Source organism: Typopeltis vanoorti, chromosome 4 (genome assembly GCF_054136105.1).
Source record: "Typopeltis vanoorti isolate ZY-2024b chromosome 4, IOZ_Tvanoo_1.0, whole genome shotgun sequence".
NCBI classification, from domain to species: domain Eukaryota; kingdom Metazoa; phylum Arthropoda; class Arachnida; order Uropygi; family Thelyphonidae; genus Typopeltis; species Typopeltis vanoorti.
The window spans coordinates 90,270,956-90,291,042 of NC_143552.1; the positions used below are offsets into that span (position 1 = coordinate 90,270,956).

Below are 20,087 nucleotides of genomic sequence, written 5' to 3' on the forward strand. Positions count from 1 at the left end.
CAACCGTGTTATAAAAAACTCTTTTAATTTCTCGACGTTTCGATCTTCATATTAAGATCATCATCTGGAGCATATTTGTATATGCTCCAGATGTACAGGAATAAATATACAGGAATAAAAGTTATTCTATTGGCATGACCTCTAGTGAAAAAAAAAAATAAATTATTTAGAAACTACATCAAGCTAAATTCTATTTATGATAACATGAATAAACATTCTTTCTTATAGATAGTTTTCTTTCAGTAACAATGATGTCCCATTTTTTTTTTTTTTTATTTAGCATTGCAATTGTTATTTTTGATTTAGGATCCTGGATTATCTATAGTCCTGTTTATAGTTACTCTTAGAGAGGAAGGTTCCGTGGGTCGAATATGTGCCTTCCATATGTTTGGGATTTTTAGACCATCGTTATTGTTCAGATTGGGGTGGTTGATAACATAAATGTGTTTTTGTTTTCATCATGACTGACATTTTCTTAACTTCTGTAGAAAGTGTTTGTCATACTTGAGAAACGTGGAAAAAGTCGAACTGTTTCCCACACTGACTTAACAGAGCCCGATAAGTTAACACAATATCGACAAGAGACAAACAAATTAGAATAAACTTAATCTGTTTATATGTATTGTAGAAATATTGCTATATTATCAAGCTGTTAGAAAATGTAGCAGAAAGCTACTTTAATCAAAGGCTAGATATCAAAGGATTATTATTATTATTATTATTATTATTATTATTATTATTATTATTATTCCACACTGCGCTGAGAAGGAAGGAAAAAGATATACGAGTGTGCAAGTTCCATAAACTAAGTTGGCAACCTACTTTTCGATGTAGCGGTGGCACAAATCTCAACGACATGAATTACTGGACAGAAAAGAAAATCGAGACAGGTTTTTCGAGTATGTAGTTAAGCGGTACTAGCTTATTAGCTCTTGTCAAAAGTACAGAGAGATTCAACAAAATAAAAAAAGAAAGAAGGAAAAGCAAAAGGAGAAATTAGTGACCCAGGTGGTAGCAGGTTCCTGAAGGAAACATGTTAGGTTGCATCCGAAATTACCTCTTGCTCAACCAGAATGTAGCTCAGTAAATGGATTTAGCTTGTGGCTTCACGTTACTGACACAGATGATGTAGTCAGAGTGGGAAAATTATTACTCATAACCTAAAATCTAGCCTTGGAAAGTGAAAAGCAGATTCTATAATGCCTGATCTAAGCGGAAAAAAGGAAATATGAGCATCCCTTTAGGTTAAGAAAGGGATAAGACCTAAGAAAGATATAAAGCACTAATAATAGTGCTTTATATCTTTCTCGTACACACAGGAAATAGTTATATTTTTCTCGGGGGAGGGAGGGGTGAGTTGTGTCAAAATGACTCATAGGAGGGGGAATGATTTCCAAAACATTTTTAAAATACAGTGTTTACATTTTAAGATTTTTTTTAGCATTTTTAAGACAAGTAGACAACAGGAATGAACATAATGACATTTCAAAGTATGTGTTATTAATTTATTAATGATAAAAGTATCAAATAGAAATGATATAAAAGGTTCCATATTTGAACCATATTTTCAATTAGGACATTGTTTCGTTCGTATCTTATCTGCTGTGGAATGTGTTATTAATGATGTAGTTGAGGCTGAATGCATTTGTTGAATCGAAATGAATGAGACAAGTCTGGATTGGGTTGGGTTTGACATTTTTTCCAAAACAAGCAATGCAAGTGTATTATATCATTCAACAGCATATGCATTCAAACTAAAAGACCTAGAAAACATTCCTCGTGTTCTCAGCCGATTCGGAATTCTAATCAAAGAGCTTGCCTTCGTATTACAGACGGTCCAACCTGGATGCTTAAGTGTCTCCACCCTCCAGCCTGTAATCCATAGGTTTGAACTTGGATGTTTGCAAATGGTTGAGACACAAGTTGTGTTCAATTGTTTTCGACCAAATTTGGAATATAGTTGTTTCTTACGTCATTTTAAAGATTTTCTGAATAATTTCTGCACAATGGCGCCAAAAAAAGTTATGGTATGGGGGGGGGGGAAATTCCACTAATATCGCTAAAGTTCATCTCATTCAACTAATTTTGACATGTATAAACATCTCGCATGGAAAAAAAAAAAAACGTGATGCAAGTGATCAGATAGCATGACGATAGCATGTGGCTACAATTTAATTTAGAAGCGCTACTTGGCTAAGTTTTGTTTAAGCTGTTATAGTATTGCTGAAACTACAGAGACGAATATAAATTCCCTTAAAATTCCGATAATACCATAAGAACAGCAACAAGAACACTAATAAAAATGGTGTTAGTGAAGTAGCCACCTGTATCCAATTTCTCATTATTTGGCTCACTTGTTTACCTATGAGATGTTTTCACGAGGTTTTATTTATGCTCATTCTTTCTCAATACTACACAACTGATAGCTATAATCTTAAATGAAGTGAATTACAAAGAAAAGTTTAATTACCAAAGGCAGATATGTTATAATATCTGCCTTTGGTAATTAAATATCTTGTTTCATTAAGCGTAGCAAATAAAAATGTGCGGACTATTTTTTTTTTTTAATTTAAGAATATAAAATCTTTCAATGAGAGACTAAATTAAAAAAAAAAAAAAAAAAAATCGCAGTTGTTCAGAAGACAAAGTATTAAGCTATGGAAAAGTATGTATACCTGTACTGAAAGATATGACGATAGCCTTTTAAAAAATTAAAATATGGGATGTTCGAAATCAGTAGTGTTTCTCAATACGAATAATACCATTCTCTCCCATTTCCGGTAGGCGTTATATCTGTATGCTGGTCGTCTACATTCTCTCTCTCTCTCTCTCACACAAACACACACACACAAACATGCTACATCAATGTAGAAATTATTAGTCCGCATCGTTAGCCGAGTGGCTATGCGCTTCGCAACCATATGCCTGGGGAAGGAGTGTCCTGGGTTCGATTCCCGTCGCTGACGTGAAGAGCTTAGGATCTTTCTCAGACATAGCCAAGTTAGCCGGTCTTGGGCGTGGGCTGCAAGATTTTTCTCTCCAGTTTATCTGGGGGATTTTCCTCTCGCAAACAGGCAAATCGGCCCCGTGAACACAAGCATCTACAGACATAGGACACATCGGGAGGCATAGGGCTAGCTACGTTATCCTCGGAAGGGGTACGGCTTAGAAGGGCTAAGGATAGCCCCGTAACAGGCCACTAGGCCTAATACGTGAATGGAAGAAGAAAAAGAAGTTATATTTGCTGTATTTCTAATTATGATTATTAGCATTAACGCAGAAAATAATAACAATCACCTGGAAATAGCGTCTTCTTCACAATAAGGTTTTAATGAAATGAGACGAATGCTTTTCCAAATATAAGCAGTTCAGCATGGAACATTTGTTACCATCATGTATATAATACGTGGAAATTCTTCGCCTCAAAAGTTACGCTGCATGTTTACGAGCTTATTTCGCTATGAGGAAAAGATAGGATTATTTTTTCTTTTATCAAATATAATGCATTTGATGATCATGAGATTACTCTGCAAAGATCACAACTTATAAAACTGTTCCATGCTGTTCTCTTTGAAATAGTTTCCTTGCGACTTAATACAGCGAGCCCACCATTCGCATAATTATTGAAAATATTTGCACAAATGTTTTAAACTTGGCAAGTATAGCCTTCGATTTTTCCTAAATCGGTGTGATGTCGTCAACCCTTCTTTCCTCCAGTACTGACTTCAGTTTTAGAAAATAATAATAATAATAAATTTTGCATATGAGGAGTAAACAAGATGGGAGACAATACTGACATTTTTTTTGACAGAAATTTTGCACAGGAACAATGCAGTGAGCAGGATCATTGTCGTGGTGGAGAAGCCAATCACCAGTGCATCATTTTTTGTCTTATTTTCATTACACACCTCGCAGACGTGCAATATACCTAAATAGAAATAGGAGTTTGCAGTTCGGCCTTTAAAAATGTGGTAATGCATAATTAGTCAAATTTAAATAATAAATAAATAAATAATAAAAACAGTATTTATTTTAGATACTGCAGTTTCGAATTTGGAAAAACTAAAGATGTTTGTGTTATCGGCTCATTTTTTTTTTTTTTGCTTCTGTATTTTTGTAATGGCCGAGTGGTTAGCGTATCCGCTTTCCAGCCAAAAGGCTGCGGGTTCGAATCTCGCCGTGGGCATGGGTGTTTTTGATTGTCTGTGAAAATACTAGTGGTAATGATGAACGGTAGGTGGCGTTGGTATAGATGATGAAGGTAGCTGCGGTTGGTGGAGTGGTGGAAACGGAGAGTTGTAGAGTAGGTGCTCTACCTCGATGAGTCTTTGGACTCCCTGGAGGTGTTACATAATAATAATAAAATAAAAAAAACTGTATATAAAATACAGGTAACCCTCGTATAACGCGGATGTTGGGTTCCATAGAAATGCCGCGTTATATAAATCGCGTTATGCGAGACTCAGATCACTTAGAAAAAGTAGGGTTAGGTTCCAAAATCGTTTTTTTTTTTAAGATTATATAAACAATGACATATCCAACAAAAATATATTTTTATTTAATTCAGATAATTCATGTAAGTTAAGAAAACATAAACTATGAAACCAATACATAGTATTAAATTATAAAAAATTATAAATTGTATGTAAACATCATTGCATATTATTATTTGACACCTCCATATAATGCATAAATGTTTTAGGCAAAATAAAATAAAGTGTATTATTTAAATTAAGGGGATATTAAATCCCACATTGTTTTAAAACCGAATAAGAAACTCAAAGACTGGAATCAGAGAGTTTCATGCCGAATATAGTAAACTATTAAAAGTATCGGCGATTACTAGCGTGAGCTAATGCAAGTAGTCCTAGTACGTGGTATAATCTGGGGCAACTCGCAGCAAAGGAGATAAAGTTCTGATCGCTATTCTTGGTATTTTCCATAATGTAAAAACATTATAACAGCATACATTTCCTAGGAAATGTATGCTGTTATTACATTATGGTGGGAGGTCACTACCCAGGCCGGTTTCAGCCTTTATTGAGGCTTCATCAGTGAGTAGCTAGACCAAATAAATACCAAAGGGTATAGCGAAAAGAATTTATATACTCTGTTAACCGAGTTGTCAAAAAAAGGTGCAACCATTAAGTTACTTAAATATAAAGAGCCAATAGGCTTCATTTCGGCGATATAAATTGTATTTATTGTCATCACCGTCTTCAAAACTAACATTTCGTAGATGTTCTTTATTTAGAGTGACAGGACGTCGTCATCACTTGAAATCTCTTGGACATTCGGCTGATTTAGTTATCAAGAAGTCAGTAATAAGACCTTGCTTACCACTATGCTGCAATTTTTTATCAAGTTCATAATACGGAGCTAAACAAATATCCAATTGTCTCGTGAATTTCCCGGAGCGTTCCATTGAAAGATCATTATCCATAAAATAACTTTCTTGCCAAGTCCAATCCCTCTGCTAATTTCTTTAAACCGAATTCATCACAATCAGAATCTTTGGCAGAACTTTCCCTGCCATTTGGTTCGACGTCATCTATTAATTGTACCAGTTCCTCCTCATTTAAATCTATTTCCCCATCAATTAATTCACTAATTTCGTTTTCAACCATATCGCAAAAGCGCTCTAAGTGGCCATTACTATAAAAATAATTTTTTTACATAAAAAAAAGCATTACATATTGTATGTAACTCACCAAAAAAGAAAGTGCTCAGCTTGAGATTAACACACTTAGGATTTTTAATGCGCTTTCCTGGCAGAAAAAAATAAACGAAGACAATTTTCTACAATAAACCTTTATACGGCAAGCAATTAACGTACATGCGCGCTAAAGGGTATTTCCCCTAACATAAATTCGCTACTTATAACTACATGCGCGAACAGACAGATGCAAATTTGACAAAGATAAAATTTGATTTTTAAGTCGCGCGTTGAAAAATATATGAAAAGATAAAGAGTTACTACAGTTTGTAGACCATCTTATATCGAAACCGCATTATATAAGTACCAGTTCAACAAGGGATACTACAATTTGTAGACCGCGTTATATCGAAGCCGCGTTGTATAAGTACCGCGTTATATGAGGGTTACCTGTATATTAATTTACTTGCAATATATATATGCATTGTTCCTCTCTATTGTGTGTGTACGTGCGTGCACACACACACACACACACACACACACACACACACACACACACACACACACACACACACACACACACACACACACACACACACACACACACACACACACTCTGTATGAGGAAAGTGGGACAGGAAATGCTGTCACACATTCTTTGTTAATTTATCATTCATGAACAAATAGTACACGACTCTGAATATTAAATAAAGGAAGAAATAAAATAGTAGTATTGCGCACTGTGAGTTCATTCTTGACAGACAACCTACACAGAAATCTCTAACAGCATTTTTTGTCTGATTTTCTATTTCGTCACAAAATTCTTTTCCTAGCATGATGATAGTACTTCGTCTCCATTGTTCATCAACTCTCGAAGCATGCGATGAGCTCCGAAATGATCTCTCTCTCTCTCTCTCTCTCTCTCCTAAAAGCAGCGAAGTCATTCGCCCAACACAAATAACATCATCGGTAATTGAAGGAGGCTAGATTAAATGCTTCGGTCGACCGCGTTCAAAGTGTGGGTGACAATTTGCGACCGAAAGAAGTAAATACAGGTAACCCTCGTTTTACGCTGGGGATGAGTCCCAAAAAATTCGCTGATCCGAGTTAAGCGGGAGATCTACTGTTTCTTTTCTTTTCTTCCCCCCCCCCCCTCCACGTCTTTTGACTGTTTTTATTTATTAATTAATGTTTTTTTTTATATATTTTTTTACAAACTGACAGCCTTATTCGTTATTATTTGCGTGTTGACGAGTACCGATTTTTGATTTAAATCTTCGATCCACGCATTTAATAATTTTTTCAACTCGAGGGTGGTTTCACTCTGAGAATGGACGATTTTTTTTTTTTTTTTTTTCCCCAGAAGGGAGTAATATCCTTAAATCCGCTCTTAGACGCTTAAATCTGCTTCTTATCTTTAAAGATTGCTATTATAATAGCAATCTTTAAAGATAAGCGAGTTAACAATAATTATTGTTAACTCGCGTAATTTAAATTCATGTGCGCCCTCAACAATCTTAAAACGGGACTCGAGTTTATCGGTAATTTATTAACTTATTGATAACAGCACGCCACTGTTTATGTGCCCGCGTATCCTCATTATTGTGACTTTACTACGCCAGTTTTATTGACGTGGTTAATAAGGATAGAACTTAAACCTGTAATAAATTATGCATGTGCAGACCCAACATCGGAAGTGTATCGAACCCACGTTTACGTACCTTTGTTTTAAAAGTTCGTCTTCAAATCAACAACCAATACTCGCAGATAAGAGGTGATGTTCTAAGTAAATTGTGCACACGGCACATGCGTACAAGTGCATAGCAACGTACAGACAATGACGTAACATATATGTATACAGTGGCTGAAAAAACACGCATAAAAGCAAATCCGCGTAAATAGGGGCCACTTAAATCTTGGGTTATCTGTACCTGAACATCGATAATTATATATTCATATTAAAATACAAGTCCTGTAATCCTTTGAAAGAATCGCGCGCGCGCGCGCGTGTGTGCGTGCTCGTCCTGAACTAGTGGTAGTGATGGCAATTTGGTTCGGAATTCCAGAAGTGCAAGATATTCTTTCTAAGAACTGCTTGCATCTCACAACGCAAAAATTATCAGAGGAGTCAGTCTCAGACTTATCCATTTTGAGATATGCGCAGAGGAACATTGCGGGCGAATGTTGTATAGAACTATTTGTTACGTATGGCAGGGAAATAACATCACATAATTTTGAAAAAAACAGCTTTGAGAAAAGAAAAATCAATCTTTCAGACTTTTCTGGGATTTGATTCCCCTAGTTACGGGAAATGGTCTCAACAGACCTGGACAGAAAATATTTTTATCGCAAATACACAATACATATTTACAATTAGTACTACAATTGTGGCATTCTTTTCGGAAAATCCTCATACATTAATTTATGCAGGTCCCTACGAGTCACTACTGGATTCTAGATCCGGCTGTCTTTTGGTATAAATGCTCTTGATAATCCTAGTAATAAATGTGACCGGAATTTCTGGGAATAATCTCCCTGCTAAATACTTTGCTAGATGCTTAGAGGGAGTATTAGTAATAATATATGTGAATAATATATATGAGTAATAATAATAATAATAAATATATATATATATATATATATATATATATATATATATATATATATATATATATATATATATATATATATACACATATTATTATTATCATTATTATAGAATCTCCTCTATTTTGTATTTTCTGTGGTGGAATTCCCTTATTCTATTCTGTCAGTTTCTTTGCTTTAACGATTATTTAATTTTTTTTCTTTTGTTTGCTATTCAGCTTCTCTAAGAGCGAAATCGTTTTCCTTTAATGTATGCGCAAACTTACTTCCTTTTTCACTCCTCTGACCTAGTTAGAAGAGATGCTGAAGCATTTGCTGTCATGAACGATCTAAATGTACCCACGAGAATTCTCGATAATTCTACCCCTCTTCTGGTGCCTTGACTTTTCTCATCGATAACAAGGGTCAGTGATCTTTCTATTTACCTCAGTAATTCTAATTGTCCTGTAATTCAGGTAACTACTTAGTACGCATTTCCTCTCACAGATTCTTGTAATTTCTTCTTGAGATTTGAAAAAGACTGAAGTGATATCTCGATAATCGTACAATATAGGCTGATTTATAACTTTCTTCTCCAATATTCGATATTAGTATCCCAAATATCTAAAGCTTTTCAACACTAAATGGGACGCTTCCCATAATTTGTAGTCTCTCTCTCGTTTACTATTGGACTATTGTTTTTATTCATCCAATACCAATGCCTATTTCGAACTACTGTAATTACCCTTTATTTTATTTTATTACCAGTATAAGTATTTCTGTATCTTCATTCCTCTTTTCACTTTGAATTGTTATACCTTATCCAAGCCTGGATATGCTAAATGTCAGGGGATTTCCTCCAACGGTTTTCATATCAGGCATTCCAGAGATAACTTATTAGCTCTCTATAGAGTTATATTTTACTCTATTGTTCCACTAGCGTCTACCCTGTTGAATTTAGTTCAACAGGATAATTATATAAAATAACTGGGTAGAGGCCTGAAAATTAGCCTAGATCATGTAATTATCTACATATTTAACTTTATCTAGAACAAAGGCTTTCTGAACTATCGCTCATCCTATTGTGTTCCTGCAGCATTTTGCAATTGGGAATTAAGGTTCCTTTCTAGTCATCTGATACATGTGAGGATAAGCAACTTTCTAGCAATGTTGGAGTCTCTTTTCTGTGTAAATAAGTGATCTTTCACTGACTACTAATCTCATTCTTTGCTTTAGTGACGCTGCAGTTTTTTCGTTCTTGTTTCAGGACCCTTGCAATGTGGAAACAAACATCTCAAGAATACTGAAATAAAGAGCCAAAAGGCTTCACTTCGTCAATTTAATAAAATAATTAAATTGAAGGGGATATTAAATCTCACATTATTTCAAAGCCGAATAAGAAACTCAAAGATAGAAATCTAAGGGGTTCATGCCGAATATAGTGAACTATAAAAATTTCGGCGAATCCTAGCGTAAGCTAAAACCATGGTTCAATACTAGGGCAACTGGTAGCAAAGGTGGGTAAAGTTCTAATCACTGTTCTTAGTATTTCCCATAATGTAAAAACACATCTCCTAGGAGATGTATGATATTATACATTGGGGGAAGGTCAATATCCAGACCGGTTTCGACCTTTAATTGAGGTCTCATCAGTGAGTAGGTAGACCAAGATAATACCAAGGTTGTAGTGAGCAGAACTTATATACTTAACCACCTTTGCTACGAGTTGCCCTAGTATTGAACCATGATTTTAGCTTACGCTAGGATTCGCCGAAAATTTTATAGTTTACTATATTTGGCATGAACCTCTTAGATTTCTATCTTTAAGTTTCTTATTCGGCTTCGAAATAATGTGGGGTTTAATATCTCCTTAATTTAAATAATCTCAAGAATATTGTCAAACTCCAATTTCATATAATTTTCCAATAGGAAAACCTAATTCAGTCGACCTAAACGCTTTCAACATCAATTTTGCCTTCTTTCTTTCTTTCTTTCTTTTTTTTCCAGAAAATAATCCACTTCGCCGTTTCTTCTTCGTATTTTTATTTATTATTATTTATTTATTTTAAATAATGATAATTTCGAACTGGGTATCACCTCAACAATTGTTCACCCGTTGCAAATTCTCACATTTAAAGAATGTATTTTTTTTTTTTTTTTTTCAAGTTTGTCGAAGTATCCAAAAAAAAGTTCTTTACAAATCTTAGATGGTATAAGCGGGAACAATCAGAGACAGACCAATGAATAAATACTTTCTTTTGCTGACAATTCATTTCCTAGCAGAACAGATCTCTATTTCGATACTAAATCGAAGCACAATACTGGCTTTACCTTAAACAGTTACAGACTGTAGTTTCTGAGAAATAATATTGGAGAAAACGTATATATCAAACAGCAAACAAGATAAAAAAAATCAATATGGTGGATTTGAAATTGAGTTATAAATAGTACTTAAAATATTGCCATGCTCATTTCCAAGAAACTATAAACTGCAATGTTTAAGATCATATATAAACAGTTCTGGCTAGTGCATTCAACTTTTGTCTTATTCACAGTGTTACTTATGATAGGCATTTAACCTTTCACGTGTGAGATCTTTTTCTTAATTTTAAACTGACATAGATATTAAATATTGTGTTGATTTATTGTCAACTTATATAACCGGTTTCTTTTGTGGTGCACGTGTATGCATCGCGATGTTTTTTAACCAGTGTGTTATGTTACGCTACTTTGTGCAGAAAACTTTTCTATGAGCTGAGAATAAATTCTTTTACAAGATGTTTTCCTTATGTATATATTAAACTGGTCATAAATATTATCTAAATTACACAGGGTCTTTTGGAGAAAAATTATTACTAATGGTAATTAATTTTGTCATTTAAATATCAGGACTCGAAAGCTGTGAAAGTTCTGCAGCGCTTATCTCATTTATATTTCATTATTATTCACTCGTTTAATTTAAATTGATGGAATAGGAGATTGTGAGGAATACGGAGAATGAAACCCTTTTGGTTGTTTCCAAGAAAGAAGGAATAGGGAAAAAGAGAGAGAGAGCGGGATATGATACTAGGTCACTAAGAATAAGGGCAACACACCTTAAAATAACAAGAAAAATGAACGAAACAGTTTTTTTTTTCCCTCAGTTTTCTATATTTATAAATTAGCCAACAAGTAAGTTAATTTAGCTGTGTACTTGAGCTATATAAAAAATGGCTTTAACTGTGATAGCATATATTTCTCAGGTTTATTTGAAAACTTGTTCATTCTTCCAGAATGAGCTATAAATAGCAACATAGTTGAATTTGAATTTAAGTTCCTTTCCTACTACATTAAAACATATATATCAAGAATATTACAAAAATTGTCAAATAAATCTGTTTGATTTACAGTTGTATATAATAATCAGTTGTAAACTTAAAAGTACAATATTATATTCAGGACAGATGAAAGGGGAAAGGATCCTCCTTCCGGGTTCTGGAAGGGCCCTGGGTCCGACTATATTACATATGTTTTTTTCTTCCTCTGTAGTATTATCATTAGCCAGTCAGCCCTTGCTGCGGCTCGAAAAAATTTTTCACGCTTTCCGAATCCCCTCTTTTCAATCCTGTCTGTATTTAATAATACACATCAGTCACCAGTAAATTTAGCTGCCAGAGCTAGCTCAAGCAGTAGTTTTATTACATGTGTGATTTATTCTGGCTTGTAAAGTCAGAATAAATAAATAAAATTAAAATTTTATTTAAAAACAGAAATATAACAGATCTTTCACCGTCACTTTTTCTTCTGTTAATATATATTTTAAACTTTTTAGTACTCGTGTGTGCGTGAGAGAGAGAGAGAGGAAGTTGCTCATTACCAGTTCACTGGGTGGTCATGCTATGACCAAATTCAATTAGTATCTTCCTGGAACGTCTTGCAGACTTGTTCGCCTCCATAACCTGAGGGTATTACCAGCCCTGTTACCTGCTTTTGTTATTTGGAACCTCTCTTCGCTTTCTCTCACTGTTAATGAAAACGGTCCTATATGTTTTATGGTACTCACTGGACCGTCCATTACGCACTTCATATTAATTTGTCGTCAGTACAATTTATTTATTGACATTATTGCTTGCTTACATTCACCTTTTACATTACCTTTGAGTGAAAACATTCCCCACTTCCAAAAGCAAAATTTAATGAGGTGCTAAGAATTAAAAATAAAAAATAAAAAAATAAGAAATAATAATAATAATAAATAAATAAAAATATAATACGAAGCTAGGGCTATTTTTGTTGTGCATTCACCTGCAGAAGAATGACTGCCACATTCCCAGCCGAAGAGAGGAGACGGAGGGTAAGCAACAGAGGCAGACACAGAAGGTGCTCTTGGAATGATTAAACAATGGGCGTCCAAACCTTTTGGCTTGCCTGGGGCCACATTGAGTGAAGAGGAATTGTCTTGGGCCGCATATAAAATGTATAATATAGTTAATGTATATAAGTAACTAAACTTCCTTTATTTATTTTTTATTTTTTTATTATAACATTTAAAAAAGAGGGCAGCATAAACACAAAGCTAGTGAGATATTTGGCCTTGTTTACGTGAAACCAATGATGTCTGATTCGATGAAAGTGGTTGCAATTCATAGTGAGAGCTCTCAAGGTTCTCGTCAGAAATGTTTGATCTAACTTTACTCTTCTTGAAAATAGTTGTTCACAAATGTACGTAATACCAAAAAGCGATGACATGAATAAAGCGTGATTGTGAAGAGAAGGATTTTTTCTCTGGGAACATAGGTCTTATAAAAATCTAGCAAAGAGACACGATCAAATTTCTCTTTGAGTTGAATATCTGATTGCAACTCTATACATTCCATTTGAAAATTCGAAGGTAATGTATTTATGTCGACTGAAAATGGAGTCGCAAATATACAAAAAAAAAAAAAAAAAAAGATATTTTTTTCTGAAATCTTGAAACCTACTCTCAAATTCCTGTATCAAAACGGAAAGAAAGACAGCATATTTTTCGCATCACATTAATGTTAAAAGTTTAAGATCTTATGGGGCCGCATTACTAACAGTCCAGGGCTGCACGCGGCCCACGGATTGAACACCCCTGATTTAAACCATCAAGCATGATACGCTATTTTAATATAGGAAAATTTGAACACATCAAATCACGGTGTTAAAATTAATATTTTAACACCGTGATTTGAATTAGCAAACATATTGGGTTATTTTGCGATGTAGTGGAGGGAGAAATAGCAATGTGTATATATGTTTTTAGTTATTCCTCTCTCTCTCTCTCCACTACCTTGCAAATAACCAATTAAATTTCTCTTCATATATATATATATATATACCTTAAATCTGAAAGATTCATACCCACCATATACCACTTGTTGATATCTGCCTATCAACCATTCACTTCTCCAAGCCTAGAGTTTAGTTTCCAAGTGCATATTCTGCAACAGCCTTTCATGTGGTATCCTATCAAATACCTTAGCAAAATCCAACAGTATCATTTATCCCGAAATGTTCGATGACCGTAGCACGGTCGAAACGGTTCGCACCCAGTTAACGCTCTCCCCCGCCCCTGTTTCCCATAAAGCACTTCCCCCCTCTCCAAAAACGCGCCCTTAAATATAATATATATATTATTTTTAAAAAATACGGGTTTTCTAATTAATCTTCCCACCTTGCCTCACCTCAAACACTCCCCCCCCCCCCGTTTTGAACAGCCTAACAGCAGAAGTATGGAGAACGAAGCCATCCTAACATCCAAACAAAGTATGTGCAAAATTTCTTCCTCTATTAGTCTGCATATATTTACCTTTGAAATACACTTATAATACCCTAAGAATTCTTGAGTAAAAAGCCAATGTATTTAAAATAAGGGACACTCCTAAACAAAAATAGGCAAAAATATCCGTAAAAATAACACTAACATGGTGAATCCAAACTCGGCTATAACATTGTTATAAAATATGAGCAAATTGCTAAAACATGACGTTCCTTGAAAAGTATAGCATGTCTGTCTATCCATTTATGAATGCAAGTACTTGCCAACTTCTCTAAAATATTCACCACTACACCAGAGATACTGAGACATTGGTAGTTAGACACATCAGTTTTTGCACCATCCTTGTACAACAGAGCTATCATACATTTCTTTCATTCCTGTGCTATCGTTCCTGAGCTGAAACTCACGTTATACAAACAGAATTGTGGAATTCTTATCCAGATTATACAACAGTTCTTCAATCTCATTCTCATGCACCACTAACTATTCTTCCAATGTAGTAGTAGCACTGTGCATCATGTTACACACACTTCGTTGATATAACTTGGCAAAGTGAGCACTCATTAATCAAACAATTTCATTAGCTTCTGACTCTCGAGTACCATCTGCATTCAATAAAGTTATTCTTCCATATTCATTCATTCTTTTGTTTGCAGCATAACGATAAAATTCTTTTGGATTGTATTTAGCCTGCATAGCCAATTACTTTTTATACTCCAATTTAGCTTTCCGCACAACACTCATTATTTTTCTGGGCCTGCAGTTTATATATTTCATAACTCCTTTCTCTTATTTTCACGAGATTCCGTCCAAATAATCTTCTTATGGATCTCTTGCTTAATAATGTTGCATATCCATTTCTTTCCCATTCTGTTCATTCTTCGAACTCTAGAGACACATTCATTTAAGCAATTTTTCAAAGATTTCCATGCATTACTGATATCATTCCCATTTAATAATTGACACCATGGGACCAAAGGTAAAATTCACCTACCAAAGGTAGGTGAATACTACCTTTAATGTTAATAAGTTGATAATTTCCAGCTTTGTAGTTCAGTATGTAACCTGCACTAATTGGAACATCAATATAATTAGCTACTTTCCAGTAAAGCAGAGCATGATCACTGTCACCAACTGGTGGTAAAATAGTCATATTCTTAATAGAGATCCCTTCTGACACTATGAACAAATCGAACACTCTTTGCCTTCGAGTTCCTTCTTTCTCATGCTACTTGAGAAAGTTGTCTCGCAACAACAATAAATTCCTCTTTATTCTTATCACAAAATCTCTTCTGTCCAATCGATGTTTGGATAATTAAAAGTCACCCCTAATGATCACTCGCTTAGTATTTATCAGGAGAAATTGGCAACGCATTTCATCATCCCCCTGCAACTGAGCTGCCGGGTCTGTGGCAACACCCCACCATATATTCCATCCTGTTAGCCTCAAACGCATTCCTTATTCTCATTATTGCTTTCATGCGTTTCTACCCTAACTTGACTAAAGTGTCATTTGATATCATTAGTAGTACTTCCCCTCCTCTCCTATCATTCCTAAAAATACATACTATGCCCTTTACACTCAATCCCAGTTACAATATCCGATTCTGATAGCCAGGTTTTAATAATACCAACAATCTTAGGCAGAGGCGGCTCGTGCATGGGCACTGCCGAACTGCAGCACCCCCCAATTTTTCTCGATATATTAATTTATTTATTAATTTATTTATATTCACTTGTAAAATTTAATTTTATCATCAACAATCCTATACAATTCTCTTATTTTGTATAAAAAAATAATAAAACTTCATCTTGTAGCACTTATGAGGGCGAAGGACGCTAGCAACACTGTGTTTACCACAGTGTCATATTGCTACGCACGCAAGCATATGCACGTCATAGTGAGATACGAGGTATTAGCATAATGCGGCACTGTCCGTCGCGCAGGTCCACTGGCGTTTAATTGTAATGTCTCGTTTGGACATTACAATTAAAGGATTTAATTGTAATGTCCAAAAATTGTAAATCCATTCCTTTAATTACAATTAAAGGAATGGATTTTATTTTTAAGTAATTTTGAATTATACCAAACTCTATAATTTTTTCGATAATAAACAATGCTTTTTAATTTTTAATTTTTTTTTAAATTTTTACCATAATTTTGATATTTTATCCAAACAAGTATGCACTGTACTTAGAGTGTGTATGTATATTTCGAAAGTTGCAGCACCCCCATGATTTCGAGCCACGAGACGCCACTGATCTTAGGCCACAATGTATTCAATAAAGCAATGAACTCAACCCCTTTGTTTCTGATGGTTCTGGCATTTATACATGGACATATAAAATTGTCACCTGGTCTTTTCTTATAATTAGATATGCGATTTGTGTCGCCTTTTTGTAGAACTTTCTCTTTTCCCTTCCCAGGCAACACTCAAAAGGTCCGAATCGAAAGTATTCATTGCTCCCCCTTCGCCAGATGCATAACTCAAAGTCATTCGTACCTTTATCACGTCTGCATACCATAACTGAACTTTCACACTCTTTTGCTCCCATTCCTTCCATGATTTAGTTTCCCTGACTCTCTGCATAAAGTCTCTTCCCAATAAGTAATGATTACAAATCCATTCAAGTGCAGACCGTCCCTCTTATTCAAATCATTTTTGCCGTCAAACGCACTTCGCACATCTAAACTCCCACATCCATTTCATCTACACACCTGCACATTGAATCATTTGTTATGTTTCCTCTTCCAGCAGACCTATCATATATTCTCTCATACTATATTTGTCACTATTAAATTATTAGTTCTAACAAGAACTAGCGTCTATTTTACTTTTATTTTCAGTTTTTCTATTACGTTTGTAATGCGCTTAATTTCGCCTCCTGGAAGCTAGAAGTACTGATTCCCTCAGCAAGAGCAAATTCTATAATTGAATGACAGTACCATATCACTTTTTTTTTCTTAATTTTAATTGACTTGCTTTGCTATTATTATTATTATTAATAATATTGCCAATTTCAATGATTTTCTGCATCTTAAATAATTGCTGGATAAATTTCCCTCAGAGTCTTAAATATTCAGTTTCATTAAAAGGGACTGATTGAGTTGTCCTTTTTGGAATGTAAGGACTAATACAACCAAGCTAATTTGTGTTTCTCTAGGCCAGTGGTTCTTAACCGGTGCTCCCCCGGAACGCTTGTGTTCCGCAAACTGGTTACAAGTGTTCCGCCGGTGAAAGATGTCACATAGCACGGTTCTGAGGGTAACTGGCTACTCTGAATAAAAATATCGCGGGAATTATTTCCGCTATAACAGAACAATTAACAATATAACAATACGAAATCCATTTGACACAGTTAATACATCGCGTCGTGAATTTTCGTTACAAGAAGAACTACAAACTTGTCAACGGATCGTACTCTAAAAATTAAATTTTGAAATAACTCGAGGAATTTTGGATTTTTGTGCAAGCCGAATTCCCAGCTCTCTCCATAAAAGCACTGAAAATTTTGTTACAGTTTTCAACATTATATTTGTGTGAGCTCGGTTTCTCAATATTAATTCACATTAAAACTAAAAAGCGTGAAAGACTTAACTAATATCGACAAAGAGATGAGGATAGTCGTATCACATATTACACCTGATATTGCTGAAATCTGCAAAAGTCGACAAGCTCAAGTATCGCATTGAAATAAGCTCAATTTTTATAAAAGGCAAGTCCATGCATATTTTTATTGTTAGTTTTATAACCCTAATGCTTTTGGCGTTCCCCAAATTTTTCTTATAATCAAAAGCATATCCATTTGCAATTGGTAAAATGACGAAACATGCAACATTTTTGGAAAACAAACAAAAACCTTGGGTTTGACTCTAGTCGTGACGTGAGAAATCTTTATGCGGGCTTTTTCAATGAAAAATGGAGAGAGCTGTTCTCATACGTTGGGGGGGGGGGGGAGGTCTGAGTTTTGAGGTATTATATGCAATAATAAGCTTGAAAAGTCAGACCCAGATATGTCTTTTGTCTACACGTTAAAAAAAAAAAGAAGATAGATATATTCCTAGTATTGTAAACGCCATAAACTTAAGCTTAAAATCAAAAGAAGTAAAATAGGCTCAACCGTACAAGATTGAGTTTTTTATTATTATAGAGTTATTGTTGCAGAATAATAAAAGAAAGGGGGAAAAAAGAAATCAGAGTACAGAATCCGAAATAACTAAATTTCCCCAGTAAAAAAAGGCTCACGTATTAACTTTGTTTCTTTTTTTTCTTTACAGAAATATTACTAGGATTTTTATTTATTTATTTATTTTTTTAACTGCAGACTCACTAAGCAATATATGATAAAATTATCTTATATGCATACTTGTTTTCATATTCATTATTTGGGTATAAAGAAGAAGAAAATATTTCCGGATTTAATTTAGTTCAAAAAACTAATCTTCCTGGCTGTTGGAAATAAAATGTGATATTGGGAAATACATGGAATGAAATTCAGTTAGTTAGAGGAGAACAGAAGAATTGACGGAGTTAAAAAAATAGCTTATTGAATAAACTCTAGCTCTTGCTATTCAATAAACTTATTATTTATGGAGGAGAAATAACAAAAAAAAAAAAAAGTGGTTTCAGAAAACCTGAGAAGAGTCGGAGGAAGGTGAGCAGCTCCACAAAAGTTAAGTCACGGGTGATCACACCACATAATAGTCTTGTCCTTTTGTAAAATATTTCTTTCCGTGTCACAACGCAGACAGTGACCTAACTTATCCTTTAAACAGCATGATAAAACCAGATTTGGAATTATTCACGAAATCAAAAACATGCGATAAGGTTGCTGCTAGAGGCCGTGAGAAACGGTCATGTAGCTAATTATATTCTGTTATTTTTTGGCATAGAAAATGTTACACGTTACCTTTCCTGAATCATAAATGACGAAAGCGTTATATTTTAATTAGACTTTCGAGCGTAATGCATAATTTATTACCAGTACCTTACTTAATACGTGACTGTTTTAATCATTTTAACTATGAACATGCTAAATTACAAAGTAAAAAAACAAAGAACATCGAACATTGTTTTCCTCAAGTGTTACCAGTACCTTAAGGCCGTAAGCTAGGCGGTTTAAGCTCCTCTGTGATGTCAATAATATAACATACACACATGCAGCACATGCAGTCGGTACAGAGGAAATCTCGAAACATTCTCCTCTGCAAGTAGTTAAATCGAGGCGTGTTGGAATTAGATGGAAATTTTTAATGCTATTATCTAGTCTAACAGAACATTTTACGTTCTGTTGGAAAAATACACACACGTTATACAAACAAGGAATGTTTAGACTCATTCACCCGCAACTGACGTAACTATTCTACTCATGCACTTTCCAAGCAAAGTTTTGTTTACAAATAGGTCTGTTTAGTAATATTCTTAACTTGAACTCAAGAGAGATTAGTTTTTAAGAGAGTGAAAATGTAAAGTTGAAATATTTAAACATAAAAGAAACATGGCTGCTCTTGCATTAACGAAATACAGGGAAGTATTTGTTATCCCTTTATTTGTAACTTGGATTTATTTTCTTTTAGAATTTATTATTATTATTTTGGTAACCTCCATGGAGTCAACTGACTCATCGTGGGAGGCCCACTCAACCTGCAACGTCTTTCATAATGAACTTTGAAGCCATTTACCTGAAATATTTAGAGGTAATGTAGAATTTCTTTTTTTAGAATGAAACATACAACTACAAGAAGGCGAAACGAATTTATTACCGTAATACATTTATGAAATATTTTTCGGCATATGCTTTCAAATTTTAGAGATCCTCCTCCCTCTCCGGAACCCTGCACAAGACAATAAATGTAGATTGTGCAAAGAAAAGGAAGAAACGGTAGACCACATTATAAGTGGGTGCAGCAAAATCGCACAAACTGAGTACCGTAAAAGGCATGATAACGTAGCTAAGATAATCCACTGCCATTTATGTAAAAAGTATGGGTTTAAAGTATCTAAAGACTATTGGAAGCATAAAGTACACCAGAAAGTGGTTGAGAATGAAAAAGTTAAAATA

At 34.5% G+C, this 20,087-nt stretch overlaps 1 protein-coding gene across 2 annotated transcripts in view; it reads right to left on the minus strand.

Moving 5' to 3' along the window:
- The window catches only part of LOC150107489 (protein quick-to-court-like), a 191,847-nt gene extending 172,484 nt beyond the window's left edge, over positions 1-19,363 (minus strand). The window contains exons 1-2 of one of the 2 annotated variants that reach the window (XM_090391341.1): positions 19,122-19,363; positions 12,527-12,679 (exon numbers count right to left, since the gene is read on the minus strand). The gene's annotated coding sequence lies outside the window, so the exon portion shown is untranslated. The remainder of the gene's footprint in view (positions 1-12,526; positions 12,680-19,121) is intronic. The other variant, XM_090391340.1, reaches the window with a different exon arrangement.
- Positions 19,364-20,087: the final 724 nt, after the last annotated feature.